Source organism: Triturus cristatus, chromosome 11, assembly GCF_964204655.1.
Source record: "Triturus cristatus chromosome 11, aTriCri1.1, whole genome shotgun sequence".
NCBI lineage: Eukaryota > Metazoa > Chordata > Amphibia > Caudata > Salamandridae > Triturus > Triturus cristatus.
Window position 1 is genome coordinate 821,770,726 of NC_140594.1, and position 14,662 is coordinate 821,785,387.

At 46.7% G+C, this 14,662-nt stretch overlaps 1 protein-coding gene across 1 annotated transcript in view; it reads right to left on the reverse strand.

Moving 5' to 3' along the window:
• LOC146785486 (disintegrin and metalloproteinase domain-containing protein 9-like) overlaps nucleotides 1-14,662 on the reverse strand; it is a 1,594,707-nt gene that overhangs the window by 600,034 nt on the left and 980,011 nt on the right. The window lies entirely within an intron of this gene.

The window sequence follows — 14,662 nt, forward strand, 5'->3', positions numbered from 1 at the left end:
ACAAGTCAATTTTATTGACTAGGAGTACAACTCTCTCTCGGATCTGCGCTTGCTGGCACGGAAAAAGAAAGAACTGACGTCAGCGCACATGGGTAGCGCCTAAGAAGTCTCCGAGACGCCATCTCGGCGCTTACGACACCAGCAACGGACGCGGAACCGCACAACGCCACCTGCCGACGCGCAGGGGTACTGCTGACGAAAAACTTTCCGGATCCAGTCTAGCGCTTGGGGATATTCTAAGGTAAGGAATCTATCACTAACGTGTCTCTTTCAGATATGCACAGTTTCAATGTCCCAATCATCAAAGAGAGTACTAGAGGTGATGATATCATTAAGAGAAATTTTGAACACATTAGGTATTCTTAAAAGTTCAGTAGGACCATACACGTTATAGTAAAACCCTGCCCCAAACTATTCCGCCAGGAACTGGAACTGCTGTAGCCCAATTGCAATCCAGAGCTGTGGCTCGAGAAAAAACAAAGTAAGTATTTTTCAGACAAAGGTAGAAATCACAAATTCTTTGTTTGAGGGTGTTAGAAATGGGGGTCTCTAGTTGGCAACGGTAGGTACCTTTGTCCAAATAGGGACCCTTCTTTCTAGTCAGGGTAAGGGGGATACACTTCTAAAATAACCCTGCTCACCCCCTTGGTAGCTTGGCACGACCAGTCAGGCTTATCTCAGAGGCAGTGTGTAAAGCATTTGCACATAACCAACAGTAATACAGGGAAAGAACTACAAAAGAACACCAGACCAGTTTAGAATAATATCCAATATTTGTATATATCCAAAACAAGATCAAAATGATAAGAATCCAACATACAGTACTTAAAAATATATACTTTGCAAGATATCTTTGCATTTGCGTAAATACCTCAAAAACACAGTTGTACAAGTCGGTAGCTCCGTCTGGGGCTACCTCGATGCTGAAAACAACAGAGTCTAACAGTTCCAGCCGACAGTTTCGGTAGGGGCCAGCGAAAGCATGGACAGATTTGGTAACAGTAACTTTCTCGTTGCCGCTGACATGTTGGTGCAAGCCGGTCATGGCAACCGTTGCGGTTGCTTTGCAAAATGGAAGTGGTGCAGGGTGCTATGCCCTCTTGATGCAGTGCAGGCAGCGGCTTGGTGACGATCGTCCAGACGGTATCGGTGGGACCAAGGCTTACGGAGCAGGGTGAGATGGTGCTCGATGCAGTGCTGGCAGGTTGCGGTGCAAGTGACAGAGCCAGTTAGCAGGAGTTGGCATTGGTCGACCCAGACTGCTGTGTGGGACGAGGCGGTGCATGGTCAAACTTACAAGCAGTGCCCCCAGCCACGATGCGGTATCAAGTGTCGAAGTCGTCAGCAGCGACGGCGTCGGTGAGACCAGGATGGGGAAGTGAAGCAAGGTTGTGCGGAGTACGGTGCCCACAGGTCACGGTGCAAGCAGCAGCATGGTGGTGGTGGTCGTCAGCGGCGGTGAGACCAAGGTTGCGGTGCGAGATGCGGACAGTGCCATCGGAACACAGAGTCAGTGTTCTGTTTTCCTTGTCTTTAGCAACTCTAACAGCAGTTCCAGAAGTGGTACCCAGAGGTTGGTGAAGTCTTTGCAGTCCCAGAGACTTCAAGAACAGGAGGCAAGCTCTACTTCAAGTCCTTGGAGATACTCAACACAAGTAAAAGAAAGTTCAGCCCAGTCCTTTCACTGCCCAAGGCAGAAGCAACAACTGCGAATCAACCCAACAAAGCAACAACACAGCACAGGGACAGTACTCCTCCTGGCAGCTCTTCTTCTTGGCAGGTTCCTTGATTCCAGCGAGTTCTAAAGCTCTGGGCCCCAATGTTTATACTCAAAATTCCTTTGTTCTCTCAGGCAGACTGTGTCTGGGCTTAGTTCAAACCAGTTCTGTCCTCCCTGGGCCAGCTTTCTGGCAGAAGGTGGAGACAGCATTGTTCAAGGCAGACCAGGCCTAGTCAGGTGCAAGGAAATGTCATCCCTTCACTCTAAATGCAGCCCAGGTCTATTCAACCCAGCCCCGACTCATCCAGGAAAGGCAGGACACACCTCAACCCCCCCCCCCCCTCCCAGTGGCTGTCTGAAGAGAATGCACATCTCCAGCCCCTGCCACTTCAAAGCCAGACAGTCAATCCACAAACCCAGCAGAGGCACACAGGATGGCTTAAGCAAGAAAATTCCTATTTTCTAAAAGTGGTATTGTCGTACATAAAAATCATCTTTACTAAAAGATGCATTTTTACATCCTAAGTCCAGGCATACTAAACTCCATTTACCTATCTTGTCCTAAAGGGAAGTTATGCTTATAAGATGTTATAAGTAAAACTCCCATTCTTTCCTATAGGACAGATAGCCTTGCAGTGGTGAAAAACTAAATACACTGTAATTCACCACCAGGAAATGTCACCCACACCAGTACATGTCCTACCTTTAACATACTCAGCAACCTGCCCACAGGAGTACCTTGGGCCTACCTTAGGGGTGACGTATATGTAAGAAAAGGTAAGGTTAAGGCATGGCAAGTGGGTGCACTTGCCAGGTCGACATGACAGTTACAAACTGTGCACAGACCCTGCAGTGGCAGGTCTGAGAAACCTTTTCAGGGCTACTCAAGTGGGTGGCACAATCAGTGCTGCAGGCCCACTAGTAGCATTTGATTTACAGGCCCTGGCACACTCAGTGCACTTTACTAGGGGCTTACCAGTAACTCAAATATGCCAATCATGGAAACACCAATCCATAATAACAATTTACTACAGGAGCACTTGTACTTCATCACAGAACAGCATTAAGAAAGGGCACAGAGACACTAGACCAGCAAAAACAGTCAACACCGGGAGGTCAGAAAGCAAAAAGACAGGGGAAACACGCCAAAAGATGCCAAGTCTAACAGTGGGGAAGAGGTGGTGGCAGTAACCCGGATTCACTTGGATCCGATGAGAAATCGTCAAAATCGATGAAGTAACCAGACACAGTTCGATCTATCTTTGGTAGCTCAGCAGGTTTTGCGGAACTGGCAGATGCCTCCTTTCGAGACATACTCACATAGACTTCGGTATTATGCCGAATAGAGATCTCTGTGTCATTCGTAGTTTGATGTTGCTCAGTTTCAACAGCTACAAGTTGCATTTTATTGTTGGTAACTCCTTCATTTTGCGGAGTGGAGTCTTCCAAAGTTATTAATCTTTCCATCTGAACTTTCTGTATGGTGGCAAAAGGAGACCAGTGGGTACCCAGGAGCCCACGCAGCCTACTGTTGAGTATCAGCCACATAGTGTGCTTTGCTCCAATCAATTGAGACAAATCTCTTGTCTTTGCAGCAGGCTAGGGGCGGGAGAAGTACTGTTCTTGTTCCTTCTACAGCCAGGACAGGTACAGGCTCTGTAAGATAGCCCTAATTCTTTTTTGTCCAATATCTTTTGCTCTAACCAGGTCCCCAATTAATCCAAACCCGCGTCCATGTTGGGTATTACTCTATCCCCCACTCCTGCAATTTGAGCATACAGAAAATTTGACGCATCTAACTTGTAGGTGTACTTGAGTGGAAAACCTTTTGGCAAGGCTGAGCTGTTGCGTGTGGCATTTACAGCTATCATTATTTGTCTGTCTATCTTCGTGCTGGAACGAGTGATTGCAGCAACGGCAGCAGTTCACACTGTCACCTTGGCGGCTTCATAAGCCAATAAATTCCCTTCAATATGCACGCCAACACACTTATAACTCAATGTGTGAATTACATGAGCCCATGACAAGCATTCTTTCAACTTTGCCACTAGTTCCCAAAGCAGCTTGTGCTTTATTGTGAAACCTTTGGAATCTCTAAACCCATTCTGGCCCCAGTAGTGAAGATATTCCCAGTACGACTGGACACAATAAAACAAATCACACACAATAAGTGTGGGGAATTCCGATCCGTATTTTGTAGTGCCAGTATCAGGGCTTTTAGTTCTGCCAGCTGCACGGTGCAGTCCCGTAGGGATTGAGTGTGCGTTTTATCAGGTCGGAACTTTCCGTCATGCATGCGTCTTTTAACGACTGCTCAAGCTGCGAGGTATTGCTATTTCGTTCCTATGGCGGGCTGAGCAGATCTCTAAGTATACATAATACATTCATACCAATTGAGAGGCAGGATTTCATTCGGGAGAGGATATTCTTGTTTGTACTGAAGAAATGCTTGTTTTTTCAGTGTAGGATCATACCTGTAATCTAAATCTGTTGCAGTGAGAGAAATAGCCCACTGCATTTATTGTGGATGCAGTGCTTTTGCGTTTTATAATGCTTGCTTTGGTAAAAGCCTCTAAATTTGGTCCTGGAGTCACGAAAATTATGCGTTTCCCATGTGCTTGTGCTCTTTCTCTCACTACAGCAGTTTGTACTGCTGTCAGTATCTTTTCTGTAGATGCAAAACGCATTTTACTAGAAAACAACAAAACAGTGACTGAAAAATTCCTAAGGGAAAACTAAGGAATAGAACAGCACAAGGACAAACCTCTTTGTTTAAAAGAACCCTCACTCACCAACCTAGTTGGTGACATGCTTCATCATTGGGTTCCCACCAGAGAGGCCGAATGCCTCCCTGGTGTGCTACGACGCCTGAATTACAGCGGAGCAGGTTTTTTGTGAAGGGATGTGAGTGCAAAAGCTGGTGTAAATTTAAAAGATGGCTGATTTTATCCAAAAATAATTTTAATGGTGGAAAACCAGCGACCATTAAAAACAGGTGAGACGGACGTTTGCTGGCTGATTAGGTTAACCAGACCTGTCCGGTTTAGTACAAAAAGTGAAAAGTGGTCGACATGTTTCTGCTTTTCAGTGTGGTTGTGCTAAGCATTCATCAGGACCGAAAACTCCACGGCTGTATACGCTCTCTAAGGCGTACCCTAACCTGTGGAGACGTGTGCACGGCAAACCTCACTGTTTCACCTGTGTGGCCTTCTGGGATTTCCAAAGGCCACTGGACTTTGAAATAAAGATTTGTTTCACGTCATGGGTTCCGGGAGGAGGGATAGAGACGCTGATAGGATTTCTAGATTAGCACTCTCCCGCCACTCATGACCTAACGCTGGTCCTCCATGGCCATCGTTTGTGTACAAATGTGATTTGTAGGATATGGGTACCATTTTGCTTTCATTGAAGGTGATGTAAGTGTATCCTTAATTTACCCGCGACTACATGGATCACCAAATTAGTGGTATTTACATGTGTGTGTAAGTGTTTGGAAGCTATCATGTCAGCTGGTACGGAACAGAGAATTTCTGAGTGTTCCAGTGTCTAATGTTGGATTGAAAAATCAGGTCTGATTAGGTAGTGGAAAGGTTTAACCCTTTCAGAGTAATCCAAAATATATGTTCTGCCAAAATTTAGGAATCCTAAAATAGATTTTAAACTTTTGAGTCTTTGGAGGTTGGAGCAGCGCACATTATTCTAAAAAAAATTAGCTGCCAGACCTTTCCCTTTACTTGATCGCTCATATCTCAAAAATAGGACATTGAGGCGAACAATTTATGATTTTTTAAAGTTAATGTTGTAGCCCAAATTGGCGAACCCCAGATTTATGTTGTTCACCCTGTTCAAGTTTTCCAATAACTCATCATCTGCCCACCTGCCAGCATAGACTTTCTTGGTAGAGTGTCTTCTGGACGATAAAATAACATCTACCACATCAGGTGGGAGAGAGAAAGAACTCAGCTTGCCTCGTTTAATCTCCAAGCATGAAGGTGCAGACTCTAGAGGTGAGGGTGTAGAACCTGCCCCTGCGATCGCAAGAGAAGGTCTGCCCTGAGAGGGAGATGGAGCACGGGGCACAATGAGGAGTAAAGAAGGTCCGTATACCACACCCTTCACTGCCAATCTGGGGCTTATAAAAGGACTTGGGCCCAGTCTTGGAGTATCTTACTCAGAACTCAAGGAATTAAGGGTATGGGGGAAACACGTAAAGAAGCTGGAAGCCCCAATCTAACTCAAATGTGTCCCCCAACGCTCTCTGCTTTGGAAACTGGAGGATGCAGAACGACAGGCAGTGTGCATACTCGTGAGTGGCAAACAGGGCTAACTGAGGAAACCCACTTTCCAGATGGAGACGCCACTCGTAATCGGCTGAATACTGCAGACTGTGATTGTCTGCATGTACTTTCAGAACTCCAGCCAAGTGATTTGAAATTACACAAATATGTTGGTCCTGAGCCCAGGACCAAAGCTGCAGAGCTTTTCTGCAGAGAAGATATGACCCTACTCCACCCTGTTTGTTGATATACCACATCGCGGTAGTATTGTCATGTAAGATCTGAACTGACTGACCACAAAAGGAAGGGAGGATGCCTTGAGAGCCAAACATATCTATCGCCCGCAATTCCAAAAGATTGATGTGCAACAATTTTTCCTCTGGAGACCAAAGACCAAAGACCTCCAGATCTCCCAGATGAGCTTCTACCCTGGAGTTTGGGCATCCGTTATAATTGTGGCCACCGGAAGGAGGAGAGTGAAATGGCTTCCCTTAAGACAGGTGGCTGGACACACCCCACCATTGTAGATCCGCTGCAGTGTCTCTGAAGATCCTGACTAACTCCTCGAGACCTCAGTTGTGTTGAAATCATTGCCTGCGGAGGTACCACTGAAGAGCCTTCATGTGCCAGCGTGCATGGTTGACCAACAGAATGCAGGAAGCTAACAGACTGAGCAGGCGCAGGACCTTCAGGACTGGAAGAAAAGCTCCATTTTGAAACAGGGGAATCATAGCCTGAATGTCCTGAATCCTCTGAGGAGACGAGAAGACATGACTCACTGTAGTGTCCAGTACTGCCCCTATGAACAAGTCCTGCTGAGAGATCTCCAGGTGAGATTTGGGGACATTTACTGAAAGTCCCAAACTAAACAACAGCTGCGATGTCAACTGCAAATGGCGCAACATCATCTCTGGCGACTTAACTTTGAGCAGCCAATCGTCTAGACACTGGGACACTAGAATCCACAACCTTCTGAGATGTGCTGCCCCCACTGCCATCACCTTTGTGAAGACCCGAGGTGCGGAAGTAAGGCCAAACTTAAAGACCGCAATCTGATAATGCTTAGACCCCAACGTAAAACGGAGATACTTCCGATGCAATTTCAGATTGGAGATGTTAAAATACTTATCCAGTAAATCGATCGAAACCATCCAGTCTTCCTTCTCCAGCACAAGAAGAACCTGTGCTAGGTCATCATTTTGAACTTTTTCTATTTGAGGAACACGTTCAAAATCTTGATGATAAGGATCGCCCGCAAACAAGCATACTTTTTGGGCATCATGAAGTACCAGTAATTGCCTTCCTGACCCTGTTCCAGCTCTGAAACCTATTCTATTGCCACTTTCTGGAGCAGCATTTGCACCTCCAGTTGGAGGAGCGGAAGATGCTCTTCCGAACAAATCGCTTGTTTGGGGGATAAAAGGAGGGGGATACTGCTGAAAGGGTAGAGCATTCCCATTTTCTGTAATGTCTATGACCCAGAGGTCTGTGGTGACAGACCTTCAGTGAGGCAAAGAATAGATCACCCGTCCTCCTACTGAGCAAGCATACTCTAAGATGGTGAAGCTACAGCTGCTTCCTAAAACAATGGCTGGGGAGGAGGAGGCTGGTTGCTGGGTAGAACCACGCAGACAACCTCTGTCCCTTCCCCTGTAGCTCTTAAGGAGTTGAACCTTGCTGATGCTGTTGCTGTCAGTTTCTTCCTCGAAAGGACAGGTTCTTTGAAAAAACCCGAAACCTGCTAAATTGTCTATAGTCCTTAGGCTGGGACAGACGCCCTAAGGATATTGCAGTCACCTTGCTGTCTTTAAATCTTTGCAGCACGGTATCAGCCTTGGCCTCAAACAAACGAGACTCGTAGAATGGCAAATCCAAAAGACTAGCCTGAACATCTGTCCAAAAGCGTGATCCCCTCAACCAGGCATGTCTTGTAACTGAAGAACCCATAGCTCTTGCCACTGAGCCTGCAGTGTCCAGCCCTGACAATCTGGTGGGCCACCTCCTGAGCGTCAGTCAACAGTTCGGAAAAATGGCCATGGGAGATTTGACGGCAACTTTGGGACAGCCTCTCTTGCCGAGTCCATCAAGGCATGCACATAACGCTCCAATAAGCAAGTAGTGTTAAGGGGCGTACTCCCAGAAGAAAAGATTTTTTTTGCCGACTGCTCCATCCTCTTAGACTCCCTATCTTCAGGAGTAGTAGCGAATGATCCAGATGACAATTCAGAGGAGCAAGAAACCTGAACAACCAACCTCTCAGGTGTGTGGTATGGGGATAAAAACGCAGGATCCCCTGGAGCTGGTTCATATCTTCTGGCCACTGATCTAGAGACTGCAGCAGAAGACATCAGCTTTTGCCAGATCTCAAGTATGGGCTCCATCAAAGCCTCATTGAAGGTAATAACGGCTTTGAAAAGGCAGTGGAATGCAGCACCTCTGTAAGAATGTTGGACTTCAATTTGGCAGAAGGGAGAGACAAGTCCAATATATCTGCAGCCTTTTTTTTATAACGGCACAATATGAAGTTACGCCAAGCCGTAAGGAGATAGTAACTCCCACTCGGGGGAGGTATTCAGACTCACTAGCCTCCTCTAATCCCTCAAAGTCCGGCTCCAGCTCTAAAATCTCTCCTTCATCAAACCTCCAGGCTCCTCTTGATATGTCTCACACTCCAGCAATCTCTGAGCTTCCATACGGGATCTGATCCTAGGCGTTGGCAGCACCAGAGGCGGAGCCAGTGACTTTGGTACTGGCGCCTAAAGTCAATCCAAAGGTGGCAGAGTTGGTGAAGTTGGCTCTGGATGAACCGGCGCAGGGTCAGATCCAGACAGTGCCAGAGATGGCTGGTGTGACGCCAAAGAATTGTGCCCTTCCTGATATGGTAATATCAGAGGCCAGGCCACCAGAGTCAAGGGCTTGAACGGCATAAAGGGTGCGTGCTGGTATTGAGCCAAGAAACCTCTAGGAGAATATGATAGCGTACCCATGGGGCCCTCAGGCGCACCAAACGGAATCTTAGCCCTAGCACAAATGCTGAACATAGCAAGAATCCAACCCCGGAGTTGGGAATGTCAGATACACGACTTCTGATTCGAGGGCACTGGCGCCATATGAGGGACCAAAAAATCCGGCTACTGTATTGGCTGCCCAGTTGGAGTCTTCGGCCTCCAAGTCAGAGGCGGAGTCGTCATCCTCGGAGCCGGAGGTGGAGTCGTAGGGCTCGAAGCCAGAGACGAAGGGAGACATCCTCGGAGATGGAGTTGAGACATCTCTTCTCTGTGCACCGAGGTTGTGGGGTGATGGTGACCCCCAACGAGTCTTCATACAACCTCTCTTCTGCTTCCAAGCTTTTGCCATGAACAGATTTGCCTTCCTTTCTTTCAAAGATTTCGGGTTCAACTGGCGACACGATGAGCAGGCTTTGAAGTCATGGTCCGACGACAAACACCATAAAAGTCTACATTGGAGTTAGTGATGGACATCTGACCTCCCCATTCCCTACACGGTTTAAAGCCCGACTTTCTCAGTGGAGACATCTCAAATTGCAACAATTGTTGCAAAACAGAATCAAAGAAATCTCCTAGTAAATAGAGAATCTGGACAAAAACTAAACTGACGTCAGCATGCCGAGGAGGTCTTCTTATGGCTCCGATGACATCATGCGGAGTCGGTGTGAAGCAGTGGCATTATGATGTCCTCGTTGACGTGAAAGGTTTTCTGTGGAATGTTGCACATGGGGTATAGTCAAAAGGTGAGGAATCCACAGGCAGATGTTGTATGAAGCTGGTCCCTATTTACTATACCAAAATGAGCTATAGTGTGCAGAGAGTCATGTGGAACCCCAAAGGTAGGCAGAGGTAAAAGTAGATAGCACCGTACTCTCTATTTGTGGTAGTGTGGGCGAGCAGTAAGGTTTATCAGAGGGTAGTGTTAAGCATTTGTTGTACATACTCAATAAGCAAATGATTGTCACACACTCAAAGACTGAACTCGGACCAATTTTATGTGGATAAAAATATTCTTTTAGTTATTTTATTTTTCTAGAACCAAACAAGCCTGGCACAGGTAAGTGATTTATACTGTGCAGTAATAATACAGTTTGAATTGCAGTTGTCTATATACTTTGGTTTGATTACAGTAGAATCACTGGTAATGCAATGATTTGAAATATTGTCCATATACTTTGTATTGACTTTTCAATAGGATGTCAAGTAGATTACTTTACGGATTTCTTACACAGGGTAGTATACCTGGGTACTGCACTGGGACATTTCATGTGAACAGGTAAGAAAAGCGTTTTGGTTATTTGGTTACAGTTTTAGAGAATTTCATAGATTTTCCAACTTCCCACTTAGAAACATTTTCATGGAAAACAGTCAATGTTATCCTATGGGAGGAAATAGTCTTATCGGTTAACAGGTAAGTACTTTGTTGTGTGAGTTGGTATTCTGGGGTTAGACTCAACACACCCCCAGGGTCAAGGATGCACTCTTGTTTCACCCTCAGTGGCACTAGGGCAGGCGGGTACAGAGTGCTGAGGCCCAATGTTATCCAATGGGGGATAGGGGGCCTCCGGTTGGTGGATGCTTACGAGCAGGCCGCAAGGTTGTGGGAACAAAGCTCCTAGGCTTAAGCTCAGGGCAAATGGGGATTCAAGTTAGCACCAAAAGTGCACCCTCTGTGGCACTAGGGCGGCCGGGGGCAGGGTGCTGGTTTGTCATCGGGTGCCCTGTTACTTTCAATGGGGATTCTCTGGTTTGCAAACACACTGCAGGCTCGGGGACGAAGGTCTTCTGGGTGCGACCACCACTTGGAGAGGTAAGTTGGGATGCTGGGGGTTGGCTAGACCCCGTTGGTTGGGCCACCCAAGGCTGTGGGGAGTTGGGTGCAGGGATGTCTTTTAGGGTTGGATCTTCTTACCAGCTCCTTGTTGGGAGGACCCTCCGGATTGAGGCTGCAGGCGTCGGCGGGAGGCTTGAGGCAGGTCAGGGATCACTGGTTCTCGGTCTGGATCGCTGGGGAGACCTATTTGTAGTATTGGGTCATTCGAACTCGGGCCGTGGGCGACGGATGCAGAGTGGTGCAGACTCGCGGATTTTGCCGGAGCTGTAGTCTGTGGGTGAACAAATCTGGTGTTTACAGGAGACAAAGGGGGATATGTACAATGAAGTGGCGAAGAGTGTCATTAGCTTCTGTGGCTTAACGACACGCTCTGCCACTTTGGAAACGCAAGGCTGCACCATATTTACAAGAATGTTGTGCAGCCTTGCGTTTCCCCCTGCGATGGAGCTGAATTTGACAACTTAGCGCCAACGCAGGCATCCTTGCACCAGAGTGCGTCAAATACAATGGGTGTTGCAGTGGAACGCCCACAACACCATTTGCACACCCCTTTCACCCTAACCATAGCGTGAAAGGGTGCCTTATGTACAAGGCAGCGTTAAGCCACGTTAAATGGCTTAAAGCTGCCTTGAACATAAGGCAAGGCCCCTAATGCCACAGGAATGTCACAAAAAGTGACGTTCCCAAGGCAATAGGGGCTTGTACATATGCCCCAAAGTCTTTTCTTTGGAAGGCAGGGCAGGTCCTCGGGGTTCTTGAGGTTGCTGGCTGCAGAACACACCGGAGTTTCGCTTTTGCAGGTTCGAGGTGGGGACAGGCTGGTAGGGCTGGGGCCAAGTCAGTGGGCGTCCTCCTCCTCTTATCTTCAGCACTGCTGTTCGGTCCTTCTTCTTCTTTTCTACTTGTAGTTTCTTGCCTGACTTCTTGGTTCAGGGCTGCCCCCTAAATCCTGTATTTGGGGGGTGGGGGGGTGGGGAGGGGGGTGGTTAGGGGTCTCGAGGTCAGTAGCCAATGATGTGCTCACCCCACGTGGGGGAGTGAGCACAATCCCTAATCCTGATTGGGGAGTGCCTGCAAGATGGGGGTGCACTGGAGAGTGGGCTTCACCTCTCCTCCCCCACCTGAGGGGTGGGGTTGGCAGAGGTGGGCACAACTTCTCGGCTGGCTAATTGTTCCGGGCAGTCTTCCTGCCGAAAAGGAGGGGAGACAGGAAGGGGGCTTGCTCCTGATAGCAGGAGAGGCTAGGGTCACATTACAAAGGCTGCAAGTACTTTGAAGCTCCCCTGCCACAGATGGCTCTTCCTGGCCTGGGGGAGGTGTGACCACCTCCTCCCAGGAAAGGCTTTATTTCTGGGCTCAGGGAACGAAGGCTCCCACCCCAGGGGTCCAGAAACATGTCTTGTGGTGGCAGGCTGGTGTGTACCAGTTAGGGAACCCAACAGAGGCTTGCCGTTTTTCAGGGGGCATCTCTAAGATGCCCTCTGAGTGCATTTTTCATTAAATCCCACACTGGCATCAGTGTGGGTTTAATGTGCTGAGAAGTTTGATACCAAACTTCCCAGTTTTCAGGAAAGCCATTATAGTGCTGTGGAGTTCGTAATGGCAAACTCCTAGAACCATATACTCTTAAGGCAATACTACACTTACAATGTCTAGGAATTGGTCTAGACACTGTAGGGGTACAGGGCTCATGCACCTGTACCCTCACCACTAGTATAGTGCACCCAGCTAGAGGGGTGGCTGACCAATGCCAGAGCAGTGCATTGTAGGCATGGCACACAGGGATGTGTGACATGTCGACTTTTCACTTTGTTCTGCACCAAAACACGCAGCCTGCAATGGCAGTGTGTGTGTGTGTGTAAAGGTACATGGCCTCTAAGGGTGACACAATAAGTGCTGCAGCCTTTAGAGGCCTTCCCTGGCCACAGTGCCTTTGGTACCCATGGTACCTTTTACAAGGGACTGGCATGTGGCCAGAGAGGTGCCAATTGAGGGTACAGGGTACAGTTTTGGGGAAAAAACACAGGCACAGAGAACCTGATTGGCAGGGAGCCAGGTTCTTTTCTTGGTGGTTAAACATTTTAGAGCATACAGAAATTTAGCTTGTGGTTACAAAGAAACCAAATGTTATTAAATAATGTAAGATGTGCAACAACCGATATTTCCGAAGTAACAATATATGTTTATTGTGTTTATACAAAATTCAATTTGAGAAACTGATAGATTCAGAAAAGGGGTTGCTCCCACAGGGGAACGTGCAGAAAAAGTGCTCAAGAGGGTAAGGAATTGAAAAGGGAAGAATTCCCAAGGCGGTTCAAGGGGCATATATTTACAAAACGTTGCGTAGGACTGATATCAGATAAATAGTCTTCTTAACCTGGCCAGACAAAAAATATGTACACTTGATTCATATGATACTTGAGAAAGAGAGGTCAAGGGACAAATCTCCTTGGATTGGGGATGGGACAGCAGCGGGGATAAAGGTCCAGGTTAAGAAAGGGAGCTGATACACTCGAAGCAAATTAATCCGCTTTGGCCCGTACCGAATTCTGCAACTGATTACATCTTCAAGCGGCCAAACACGTCATACATCCTGATGGAATTCCTTTCATTACACCGCAACTATAAGCGGGTGTCATACCGGGCTTGAACGATACCCGCCATTTGCTGAGGGTTGCCCCCATCCTATCCCCGTCCTGATGAAGATCCGCATGGCTAAGGTCAAATATTTCCTCCGTGCCGTCAATTCGGATTGAAACGTCGACACCATTTCCCATTTAACCTGGACCTTTATCCCCGCTGCTGTCCCATCCCTAATCGAAGGAGATTTGTCCCTTGACCTCTCTTTCTCAAGTATCATATGAATCAAGTGTACATATTTTATGTCTGGCCAAGAACACTGTTTATCTGTTATCAGTTTTACGCAGAGTTTTGTAAATATATGCCCCTTGAACCACCTTGAGAATTCTTCCCTTTTCAATTCCTTACCCTCTTGAGCACTTTTTCTGCACGTTCCCCGGAGGGAGCAACCCCTTTTCCTTTTCTGAATCTATCAGCTTCTCTAATTGAATTTTATATAAACACAATAACCGTATATTGCTACTTTGGAAATATTGGTTGTTGCACATCTTACATTATTTAATAACATTTGGTTTCTTTGTAACCACAAGCTACATTTCTGTATGTTCTAAAATGTCTAACCACCAAGAAAATAATTATTAACATTCTTAAATAGTTGAGATATTGATCTAGGACCATTGTTTTTTTGTATCAAATTGACACCCAGGTCCTTGAACTTTTTGTTTGGGTCACCCCATTGGCTCTAATGGCAGGGAGCCAGGGCACATCAAGTCAAAGTGCATCAGTAGTCTAGCAAAAAGTGTGGGAGTTACTGCAACAAAAACCAGGCTTCCTACAGATGTATCAATCAGCATTTGTCTGTACATACCTTTGTACATTGATGAATTACACTGTCTCTCAAAAAAGTTACATGGCACCAGTGGCAATGTGTACCATGTCATATGCTACTAAATTATGCTAAATTACTATCAACATATAACCGGCATATGTTATAACAACACAGTGTGAGGACAAAAATGGGCAAATACACCCAGGCCATAAGAGACATTATCCAATAAATGTGTCATCATAGCAAAATATACAAAATTGATAAAATTATTTTGTTCAAACTATTTCGTGATTTGTCAAAAACAAACATGTTATGAAGGCAATCAGCGAAGGCAATCAGCAAAGGCTCAGCACAGAAAACAGATCTTAAATCTTTTTGACACATGCAATGGGAATGGACATAAGGCAACAACAG